Source organism: Schistocerca nitens, chromosome 5 (genome assembly GCF_023898315.1).
Source record: "Schistocerca nitens isolate TAMUIC-IGC-003100 chromosome 5, iqSchNite1.1, whole genome shotgun sequence".
Classification (NCBI taxonomy): Eukaryota; Metazoa; Arthropoda; class Insecta; order Orthoptera; family Acrididae; genus Schistocerca; species Schistocerca nitens.
The window spans coordinates 290,819,876-290,832,913 of record NC_064618.1 but is presented as its reverse complement, the minus strand read 5'-3'; the positions used below and the strand labels follow the sequence as shown (position 1 = coordinate 290,832,913).

The 13,038-nt window shown below is 36.6% G+C and overlaps 1 protein-coding gene across 1 annotated transcript in view; it reads right to left on the bottom strand.

The window, feature by feature from the left end:
- Positions 1-13,038, bottom strand: part of LOC126260406 (calcium-activated chloride channel regulator 1-like) — a 186,093-nt gene that overhangs the window by 112,984 nt on the left and 60,071 nt on the right. The window lies entirely within an intron of this gene.

Here is a 13,038-nt window from a genome sequence, read left to right as displayed (position 1 = left end):
CAGTTTATAACAAAGCTGAAATCATCACTATAAAGCATTTTCATTCTATTTGGAAATGTACTCAACAAATATCATGCAGCCACAAAAACTCAGTCACTTGGCACACACTCTCTTCTTTATCCATAAATCTGATGCACTAACATGATACAAATGTTCATGTTATCTCAGAAAGCTGACAAGTGTCAGAAGGCAAGTATCCCTTAATCAGAAATATCTGACACATCACTTTGTTGTAACTCAATCATGTTTACTATGTTCAAATTTCTGCTGAATGCAACATGTCCTATGTATGACTACAGAACTCAGGTGGCACACCTTCTTGTTTGATTATGGTTGTTGGAGATAGATAAGATAAGAGAGCTATAACTCTGCAGTAAAATATGATTCATCACAATGAAGTTTGTGCATGGCCATAAAATTCTGCAAGAAGCTAGTGTAGCAGAGGTAGCCGTGATGAAACATCCACTCATAGAATATCAAATGATTCACAGTGGTAACAGGTATTCCATAGAATTTCTAAAACACTACCCTATTTCAGGAGGCATGTTACAGTAAAAACTCTATATTCTAACTGCCTTGCGTTTTTCTTTCCTGTTAAGATATTATAATGATTTAATTCCAGTATGCAGGGTATGTGCTGTAAAATCTGTAAGAGAAATAAAATATCTTTTTCAAATTTAAACCATTTTATCTACTACAACAAAGTATGCAGGGCATGTCCTATAAAATCTGTAACTGAAATAAAATATCTTTTTCAAATTTAAACCATTTTATCTACTACAACAAAATATAGAAATAAATCATGAGCACTGTGCACACATTAGTTTATGCTCTCAGATAGTAATTTTCTAAGAATGATCTTTCTTTCTTTTTTTAAAGAAAGCACTTTTCTCTCCTTTGAAATACAAGGCCGAGAAAAATATCCTCCATGCTTACTCACTAGTCTTTACATATGCACGATGACCAGGCTAAACATTATTTATTGTACCAGTATTCATATTCAGTGCCTGAAGTCTAGTAATTCATATCTGCATCCATATTACTTGATAACTACATTTCCCCATAGACAATGGGTCAAAGTGGAAGTATTCTTGTAAGAACACAATGATTTTCTCAGGTGGAAACACTGTCACTTAACTGTTCATTCATTCATTAATTTAGTCATTCATCATGTTTCATAAATCTCTTCAAGAATGTAGAACAATTGAAGTTATAGATCAACAAGGAATAGGCAGATCACAGAAATGTAAACTGCACATGCACTGACTATCACTATATTGCTTAATGCTATTTGTAATTAGGTCAGCTATGAGCAGCCATGTGAATCAGATAAAAAGCCACAAGTTTGAGAAAAGCTTATACTTCCTCATTTATATTAATTAACTATTGTTCTTCTTCTGTAGGCTTAATATTAGCTTCATGACATTATATTTTTCAATTAAATCAACAGAGGTCTGTTTACAATACATAACCACTTGACTTGCAGCTTTGTAATGTGAAAGGCAAAATATTTCCAGGATAGGATTTGAAACTAAGATAACAAGTATTTTTTTAAAAAAATAAGTCTTTTCTCCCTTCTGCATCTCCAAAGTCAACAACAATGTGACATACATCAAAATTGCAGTTCTTGTTAATCTTTCTCTGATTACTACAGCTTCATTATTCAACATTTTCAGTACTAAAGTGCACATCAGTAATGGTTTCTTATTCTTTTATCATTCATTGATAAAACACTTTCTTCCATTTCTGAATATTGATGAACAGGAACTGGTTTCCTAGAGCTGATACAGACTGCCTGGAGAAAAGCGTCAAGGCTTTCACCTGTGACATACAAGAACAAGATCTCAAGAGTGATCCGACAATCATAACACATTACAAACATCAGCTATGGAATTACGTCAGCCACACAGGAAATTTAAATGCAGGTGATGGAACATGACATGGCATGAAGACATTGATGTGTGAATAAAAGCTTGGAATCAATGCAATGAGCATCAAATACTTGAAAGATGGGAGTCCTTCCTGATGATTCAAAACTCGATCTCAAAAACAATTTATCACTAAAAACATGCCTACAACAAAAGCAGGCTCATAGAAATTGACTAGGATTTCCAGAGAAACAACACCTGAAATTCCTACAAGATATTCCATGAGGACATATCTGGGTATAAAGCACCAACATTGTGTTTTTGTCAACTTAATGGAAAATGAGAGATAAACAGTAAAGGAAACTGCATGATACTTGCTGCTTATTTTCAAAATAAAAGACTGAATTTTGAAAAATCTGTGTCAAACCCAGACTCTAAACCCCCAACAAGTCAAGAAATAAGAGAGATAATTCAATCGCTCAAAAATAACATAGTGCCAGGAGAGGATGGCATAACTCAAGAAATGTTAAAAATAGGAGGAAATAATATCAAAAGAAGATTTAATGCACTTTTAGCAGAAATATGGAAAACTGAAAAGTTTCCAAAGGGCTGGAAGAAAGTTATAATACATCCATTGCATAAAAAAGACAATGGAGCAGACCCCCAAATACAGAGGCCTATCTCTTCTGCCAATTGTATACAAGTTCTATTGAAATCTCTCTTAAACAGAGTTGAACAGCAAAGAGATCATTTGATTGGTGAACATCAAAAAAGCTTTAGGAAAGGCAAATCATGGGTTGAGGAGATTTATTGTTTAAAGACAATTTTAAAGATATGTCAAAGTTCCAACATTATGACACCTTTCTGGATTTCAAGAAGGTGTATAACTCCGCTGACAGGTAAATCATTTTGGACACTTTAGAAGAGCTCAGGGTAGATGGGAGGACTAGCAGACTAATGTCTGCAGCTAACTGTACATACCACAAGCCACTGCACATAACATGACAGAGGCTACTCCAAGCTAATATCAATCCCTCTCATTGCTCCAATTTGTATACAAAGTAAAGGAAAAAACGACTGTGTGCATGGTTTTATACATACTGTATTCTAAGTTTACTCATATCATTCTTATAATTTCTACATGAGATATACAATGGAGGCAGTAGAACTGATATACAATCTATCTTGAACATTGGGTCTCTAAATTACTTCATCAGGATTTGATGAAAACAATGTTGCCTTCCTTCCAATTGTCCTAATTTAAAATATCTGAATATCTGTGTGGCGCTTTAATTCAGTTATAAGTCCCTAGCACTATCTCTCTGAATTCCCCTGGCATATTTTATAATGTCAACTTAATGAGGAATCCTAACAGTGGTCCAGTACACTATGTCACACTATAGTCTTGTATATGGTTTCCTTGAGAGATGCACTTAACTTTTCTTGAGCACTGCCCGTAAATCTAAGTTTCAGTTTGCCTCCATTGTTACTAATTCTGATATTGTGTGTTCATTACATTTCAGTCTTCTTCATAGTATTATTTCCCCACACAATTTAAACTATGTGACACCTAGAACTCTACCAGCAATTCTTAATCCATTATGACATACAGGGTGTCCCATTTATCTTGACCAGCCTAAACAACTGTTTGTCCAGATAAAAATTACAAAATGTTTCAATCAAATGTTCTTTAGTCATCAGGGGGACATCAATTAGCATGATTTGGGGACATCAATTAGCATGATTACCTTCATTGTAGCTTTGTTTTTTACAAAGATATGAACAGCAATATGACTTTTTTAAATGGTACCCTGTATTTTTTATTCAGTAATTCATTTCCTCTCCTAAAGACCTATTCAAAAATGTACCACAGTGTACCATTCACTGAAACACAACGTTGTTGTTGTTGTGGTCTTCAGTCCTGAGACTGGTTTGACGCAGCTCTCCATGCTACTCTATCCTGTGCAAGCTTCTTCATCTCCCAGTACCTACTGCAACCTACATCCTTCTGAATCTGCTTAGTGTATTCATCTCTTGGTCTCCCCCTACGATTTTTACCCTCCACGATGCCCTCCAATACTAAATTGGTGATCCCTTGATGCCTCAGAACATGTCCTACCAACCGATCCCTTCTTCTGGTCAAGTTGTGCCACAAACTCCTCTTCTCCCCAATCCTATTCAGTACCTCCTTATTAGTTATGTGATCTACCCATCTAATCTTCAGCATTCTTCTGTAGCACCACATTTCGAAAGCTTCTATTCTCTTCTTGTCCAAACTATTTACCGTCCATGTTTCACTTCCATACATGGCTACACTCCATACAAATACTTTCAGAAATGACTTCCTGACACTTAAATCTATACTCGATGTTAACAAATTTCTCTTCTTCAGAAACGCTTTCCTTGCCATTGCCAGTCTACATTTTATATCCTCTCTACTTCGACCATCATCGGTTATTTTGCTCCCCAAATAGCAAAACTCCTTTACTACTTTAAGTGTCTCATTTCCTAATCTAATACCCTCAACATCACCCGACTTAATTCGACTACATTCCATTATCCTCGTTTTGCTTTTGTTGATGTTCATCTTATATCCTCCCTTCAAGACACCATCCATTCCGTTCAACTGCTCTTCCAAGTCCTTTGCTGTCTCTGACAGAATTACAATGTTATTAATTACATAACACAACACTGACATTGACACTCCCAGTGCTTAGTGCAGGTACTTGGGGTAATGGAACACATCCACATGCTGACGTTGACAGAGGACAAATGCAAACATAAGTAGAATGCACACCTATCATACCATCAACCATCGTCAGTTGAAGAGTTGTATGAGTAGAACGTACACCAATGAAGAGAAGGTAGAGATGCTACTCATCTATGGGGAATGTAAGCAGAACAGTAATTGCAATACTGTTTTCTTATGTTTGGGTACATTTAGTACAGTAGTTTTAAATAGTGTTGTTTAGAGTAGGCATACAGTAAAGGCTGTCCTTCCTACAAACTGCATTGATCTAATGTTTCTTTTATTGTTGTTGTTGTTGAAGGTGGGCGAAATGCTATGCAGGCAGCAGAACTGCACAGAGAACAACATCCTGACAAGAACCCACCTTCCTGATGGATGTTTTCTTGTCTTGTAGCTACGCTTTAGAAAACCAGAAGTTTCAACCCACAAAAAAAATTGTCATAGGACTCGCTGCCAAATTTACTGTTTTCACTTCCATTGCTATGAATGCACATCTCCATCTACTTCTACATCTATGTGATTACTCTGCTATTCATGATAAAGTCCTGGCAGAGGGTTCAATGAACCACCTTCATGCTGTCTCTCTACCGTTCCACTCTTGAATGGCAAGCGGGAAAAACGAGCACTTAAATTTTTCTGTGCAAGCGCTGACTTCTCTTATTTTATCGCGATGATCATTTCTCCCTATGAAGGTGGGTGCCAACAGAATGTTTTCGCAATCAGAGGAGAAAACTGGTGATTGAAATTTCGTGAGAAGATCCCGTCGCAATGAAAAACGCCTTTGTTTTAATGATTGCCTCTCCAGTTCACGTGTCATGTCTGTGACACTATCTCCCCTATTTCGCGATAATACAAAATGAGCAGCCCTTCTATGTACTTTTTTTATGTCATCCGTCAGTCGCACCTGATGCGGATCCCACACCGCACAGCAATACTCCAAAATAGGGCGGACAAGCATAGTGTCAGTAATCTCTTTGGTAGACCTGTTGCACCTTCTAAGTGTTCTGCCAATGAATCGCAGTCTTTGGTTTGCTCTATCTGCAATATTATCTATGAGATTGTCCAATTTAGGTTATTTGTAATTGTAACACACGTGAGCACAAAACAGCTTGAACACAAGATTGGCATTCCTAAAACCAGTGTACATTGTATTCTTACACGTCACCAGTTTCATCCTCACCAAGAATTGCATGGGAATTATTTCCAGAATCGTGTACCGCTCTGTCAGTGGGCACAGCAGCTAATCATCTCCAACCCAAACTTCTTCTCCAATGTTCTATTTACCAATGAATGTTCCCTTTCAAACAAAGAACAGGTAAATAGAAGGAACATGCATTATTGGTCCAGCGACAACCCATGACGGCTTAGACAGGTGGAACATCTGCGTCAATAGAGAGTTAACGTCTGGTGTGGGATGCTTGCTACTACAATTATTGGTCCTTATTTCATCAATGGTAGTCTAAACAGCACTGTGTATGTCAACTTCTTCACATGAATTCTTCCTCCTCTTCTGGATGAAGTGCCACTAAGAACCAGAATGCTTATGTGGTATAAACATGATGGATGACCAGCACAAATTGCCTTGTGTGCACATCGTGTTCTGAACCGAAGGTAACCTGCCAGATGGATTGGTCAAGAAGTAACAGTTACTTGGCCTGCGAAGTCTCCTGATTTAAATCCTCTGGACTTTTTTTCTTTGGGGATGCATTAAAGACGTTATCTATCACAATATTCCAACATCTCCAGAGGACATGCATCAACATATCATGCTTGGTTGTAGTTCTCTTCAGCAGGCAACACTGGAAGCAGTAAATAATTCTTTCATTCAACGAGTGTGCCAGTGCATCGGCATCCAGGGTCACCACCTTGAGCACTTTTGAATGTTCTACTCCTGGGCAATGGTACAGAAGAGTCAAAGTCAGTTTTGTGTTATGTTTTTACTTGGTTTTCATTTGTTTTCTGACAACTCCAGCAAGTGGACGAGTTTGTGATCTCGGGCTCAAAGTCAATGTTGTGTTATGTAATTAATAATGTTGTGTTTCAGTGAATGGTACACTGTTTTAAATTTTTGGATAGGTCTTTAGGAGAGGAAATGAATTACCAAATAAAAAATACAGGGTGCCATTTAAAAAAGTCATACTGCTCTCCATATCTTTGTAAAAAACAAAGGTACAACAAAGGCAATCATGGTGATTCATGTCCCCCTGATGACTAAAGAACATTTGCTTGAAACATTTTGTAATTTGCATCTGGGCAAACAGTTATTTAGGGTAGTCAAGATAAATGGGACAACCGGTATTGTGTTCTACCAGTACATATTTCTTCATGCCACCAATATATCACAGAAACTATTCCTGCCTTTGTTAGTTGTTAACAGTATGGTATGATGTTTGGTGTCTTTAAAAAATCTAGGCACATGGAATCCATTGGTTCACTACTATCTCATATTTCCATGGTTCACCAATATCTCAAATTTGCAAAACATATTGAAATATGTTTCACACTACAGGTGTTCCTTGAATCTTTTAGAGCAACTTCTTTCTCCTTTAGGAATGTTGTGATGTTTGAGCTTAAAACAGTGAAACGTCCAGGATCCTACAATAGACATATTTTAGGAATATTGCTTTGCTGTCCTGTGCATCTATATTTTTATCCATCTTATGAACTGGAACGTCTTGTAATCAATTCAACCAATGTGGGGCTACTTTGTGTACAAAAATAATCTTGATAAATATAAACAAGGAGAAGGAGCAAATTCTACACTGCACTCAGTATCAAATGTAATAGGAATTCCGTGGGGGTATACTACCCCAAATGTTTCAAATACTTTCAGCTGTTTTCAGAAGCGATGATGCTTAACAACACTGTAAATTTTTGTGACTTAATTTAGAAATATACTTTTAATTTAAATTTCACTGAATGTACTAGAAGAAATAGCCATTCTGAAACATGTCCTGACAATATTCTGACAAATTTTCAGTTTAAGAATATCAGATCATTCAGCACTGCTCATAGAGCTTTCAAAATTAGGGAAATCGTAATATGTGAAAACATGTTTTAAAAGGATCTTTATCAAAGAGAATTTAAATATATTTTCTACCAAACTAAGAACTATAAACTGGCCGCTAGATAACAGTGTGTCAAGTGAAAAGAATTTCAAAACATTCCTAAACTGTTTCCTAGATGTTTTCTATGAAACTATTCACCCTCAAGCCTGATGAAAAAGAGCAGCCAATAAAATAAATTGGATTACACCAAGAATAAAAGCTTCTAGTGGCAGGAAAAGACAGCTTCACAATGAGTTAAAACAAAACAAAAATGCTGACTTTGTGGAGCATGTAAAGAGATACAACAATGCATTCAAAAAAGTTGTACAGGCAGCAAAAAAATTTGCTAACAGCCACTATATAAGTAAACATGAAAATAAATCAAAGGCAATTTATGGTGCCATAAAATCTGAATTGGGAGTAAAGAACAAGTGCCAAGAAATTGTCCACATTAAAATTAAAACTGATTTAATTATAGATCCTTTTCAAATGTTAAACTGTTTCAATGCCTTTTTCATAAATGTGGCAAAATCAGAAGTAGATATCACAGTCCACCAGGACAAGGTAGATGTTAACTTTGTAAATATAAAATTAAATGCAAGCCTTAAAACATTCAACAGAATTATTCCAAAAGATGTAGAGGATGCTACAGTGTCCTTAAAAAACAAGAAATCAGTTGGGTGGGATGAAATTCCAGCCACTGTAGCCAAGGCTGTTTATAGCATCGTTTCTCATCCATGGCTATTTGAGGAAGGATATTTCCCGGATGTGTTAAAAAATGCTGAAATATGACCATGGTTCAAGAAAGGCTTGCCAGATGACATGGGAAATTACTGCCCTATTACCCTGCTGCCAGTTTTTCTAAGGTGACAGAAAGGATTGTTGCAAAACATCTTGAAAACTTTCTTATAGAAAACAATATTACAGTTAAAATTCAGTCTGAATTTCAAAAGGGGAAAAATATAATAAATTCTACCAGGAAATTCACTGAAAAAATAAGCTCTGCTTTAAACAAGGGTAGAAAGTTCACAGATTTTTTTGTGATTTGACCAAAGCTTTTGACTCATTCAATCACTTACTACTGCTACACAAGTCAGAGAGATATGGGATCATGGACAGGGCATTACAGTGGTTCAAATCTTATTTGTAAGAAAGAAACCAGGAAAAAAAATCATTCTCGGACTGGGGTCCCACAGGGCTCAATTTTAGGGCCTTATCTTTTTCTGCTGTACTTAAATGCTTTACCGTTAAGCATTGATGTTCACTCCATTTTATTCGCAAGTGACACCCTGGTTTTAATTGAAAATGACAATTTATGCTTTCAGAAAAATGGATTAAAGCTCAATGTCACAAAAACATAATTAGTGCAGTTCAGTGCAAAAACATCATCAGCATATCCTAAAAAAAAAAAACACAATGATCAGGAAATGACTAAACCAAGTTATGTAAAATTTCTAGGTCTAAATCTTGACAAAAAATTAAATTGGAAGGCCATGTAGCTTCTTAGCAAACAAACTAAAGAGCCTAGCTTATGTGATGTCTTATCTGGTTCCACCCTTATGGACACCAGGTGGACAGTCTACCACAGCCACTCTGAAACTGTTATTCAATACAGAATAATTTTCTGGGGAAACTCTACGAAGAGCTGGAAATTACTTACACTTCAAAAGAAAATCATAAGAAACATGTGTTTAGTCAAAACATCATGTCACCCATTATTTAAAAAATTTAAAACACTAACCATTCCTTCTCTGTAAATCTACAAAATTTTTATTTTCATATATAAAAACTAAAACTCACTTGACAATTTTCATTTCAACCACAACTACAGTACTTGTCACAGACACAGTTTCAGGCTTACCTCTCACAATTTAAAATTTTACACTCAAACACCATTGTACCTGGGATTAAAAATTTACAATAAATTAAATAACACAAATCTGTTAAATATGGAGATCGGCACACTAAAAAGATTGTTATTTAATAACTAGTGGAAAAATGTTATTATTCAATTGAAGAGTTCAAGCAAGACAGTTTGGCACTTTGAAAAGAAAAGAAACAATAAGATTATGTATTGTATAATAAATTGTTAATATATTGTATGAATTGTATTGGAAGTTGCAAAATGACTGTAAGTGTTATATATGTTCTTGTTAAATTGTTCATGTCTTAAAATTCAGAAATGCCTGCTTAAATGTGTTATGGCTCCTACAGGTTATGGTTTCATCAGCTGACCTACAGTATTTGCTCTTGTAAACACTATCTTGACAAGCTTTGAGTGCTCAGAAACTGTAATATATTTAGTAGAGAAATCTTGGTTGTAAAGTTGTTGTTGTGGTCTTCAGTCCAGAAACCAGTTTGTCACAGCTCTCCATGCTACTCTGTACTGTGTAAACGTCTTCTTCTCTGAGCAACTACTGCAACCTACATCCTTCTGAATCCATTTAGTGTATTCATGTCTCCCTCTGTGATTTTTACCCTCCAGGCTTCCCTCCAATACTAAATTTATGATCCTTTGTTACCTCAGAACATGTCCTACCAACCAATCTCTTCTTCTAGTCAATCTGTGCCACAAGTTCCTCTTCTCCTCAATTCTATTCAGTACCTCCTCATTAGTTATGTGATCTACCCATCTAATCTTCAGCATTCTTATTTATCATCAATTTTTCATTTCCATACATGACTACACTCTATGCAAATACTTTCAGAAAAGACTTCGTGACACTTAAATCTATATTTGATGTTAACAAATTTCTCTTCAGAAACACTTTCCTTGCCATTGTCAGTCTACATTTTTTATCCTCTCTACTTCGACCATCATCAGTTATTTTGCTCCCCAAATGGCAAAACTCGTCTACTACTTTAAGTGTCTCATTTCATGATCTAATTCCCTCAGCATTACCTGATTTAATTCAACTATATTCCATTATCCTCGTTTTGCATTTGTTGATGTTCATCTTATATCCTCCCTTCAAGACACCATTCATTCTGCTAACTGCTCTTCCAGGTCCTTTGCTGTCTCTAACAGAATTACAACATTGCCAGCAAACCTCAAAGTTTTTATTTCTTCTCCATGGATTTTAATTCCTACTCCAAATTATTCTTTTGGTTTCTTTACTGCTTGCTCAATATACAGATTGAATAACATCAGAAATAGGCTACAACCCTGTCTCACTCCCTTCTCAACCAATGCTTCCCTTTCATGCCCCTCGACTCTTATAACTGTCATCTGTATATAGCCTTTCACTCCCTGTATTTGACCCTTGCCACCTTCAGAATTTGAAAGAGAGTATTCCAGTTAACATTGCCAAAAGCTTTCTCTAAGTAGTTCTAATAGAATGTTGTCTACTTCCAGGGCCTTGTTTCGACTTAGGTATTTCAGTGCTCTAACAAACTCTTCTCACAGTATCATATCTCCTATTTCATATTCATCTACATCCTCTTTCATTTCCATAATATTCTCCTCAAGCACACTGCCCTTGCATAGACCCTCTATATACTCCTTCCACCTTTCTGCCTTTGCTTCTATGCTTAGAACTGGTTTTTCATCTGAGCGCTTTATATTCATGCAAGTGGTTCTCTTTTCTCCCAAGGTCTCTTTAATTTTCCTGCAGGCAATATCTATCTTATCCCTACTGATATATAACGCTACATTGTTACATTTGTCCTCTAACCATTCCCGCTTAGCCATTTTGCACTTCCTGTCGATATCAGTTTTGAGATGTTTGTATTCCTTTTTGCCTGCTTCATTTACTGCATTTTTATATTTTCTCCTGTCATCAATTAAATTCAATATCTCTTTTCTTACCCAAGAATTTCTACTAGCCATTGTCTTTTTATGTATTTGATCCTCAACTGCCTTCACTATTTCATCTCTCAAAGCTACCCATTCTTCTTCTACTGTATTCTTACCTCTGTTCTTGTCAATCATTCCCCAACACTCTCTCTGAAACTCTCTACAACCTCTGGTTCTTTCAGTTTATCCATGTCCGATCTCCTTAAATTCCCACCTTTTTCAGTTTCTTCAGTTTTAATCTACATTCCATAACCAATAAATTGTGGTCAGAGTCCACATCTGCCCCTGGAAATGTCTTCCAATTTAAAACCTGGTTCCTATATCTCTGTCTTGCCATTATATAATCTATCTAAAACCCTCTAGTGTCTACAGGCCTCTTCCACATACACAACTTTCTTTCATGATTCTTAAACCAAGTGTTAGCCATGATTAAGTTGTGCCCTGCGCAAAATTCTACCAGGCGGTTTCCTCTTTCATTCCTAACCCCCATTCCATATTCACCTACTACTTTTCCTTCTCTTCCTTTTCCTACAATCGAATTCCACTCCCCCATGACTATTAAATTTTCATCTCCCTTCACTATCTGAATAATTCTTTTCTCTCATCATACACTTCTTCAATCTCTTTGTCATCTGTGGAGCTAGTTGGCATATAAACTTGTACTATTGTGGTAGGCATGGACTTTGAGTCTATCTTTGCTACAATAATGTGTTCACTATGCTGTTTGTATTAGCTTACTCATGCTCCTATTTTTTTATTCATTATTAAATTTCAGAAATTTGTGGTAAGTTCCTATGGGACCAAACTGCTGATGTCATCAGTCCCTAGGCTTGCACACTACTTAATCTAACTTACACTAAGGATAACACACACACCCATGCCCGAGGGAGGGCTTGAACCTCCAACGGTGGGGGGTGGGGGGTGGGGGGGGGGAGGTGGGGGGGGGGGGGGGAGTTGCGCAAACATTGGCGAGACACCTCAGACTGCATGGCTATTCATTATTACACCTACTCCTACATTACCCCTATTTGATTTTGTATTTATAACCCTGTATTCACCTGACCAAAAGTCTTGTTCCTCCTGCCACCAAACTTCACTAACTCCAACTATATCTAGCTTTAAACTATCCATTTCCCTTTTCAAATTTTCTAACCTGCCTTCCCAATTGAGGGATCTGACATTCCATTCTCAAATCTGTAGAACCAGTTTTCTTCTTCCTGATAATGGCATCCTCCTGAGTAGTCCCTGCCCAGAGATCCCAATGGAGGACTATTTTACTTCCAGAATATTTTACCCTAGAGGATGCCATCATCATTTAACCATGCAGTAAAGCTGCATGCCCACAGGAAAAATTGTGGCTGTAATTTCCCCTTGCTTTCAGCCGTTCACGGTACCAGCAAAGCAAGGCCGATTTTGGTTAGTGTTACAAGGCCAGATCAGAGTACAGTGAGACAAACATGAGTAGAGCAAATTTAGTTCTATTTATGGCATACCATTTTATTACTTGTATGAGGATTGTGGTGGCTTGAGTTTCCATTATTCTTAGGACCTAAATCCCTTATCTGCACATTCATCATC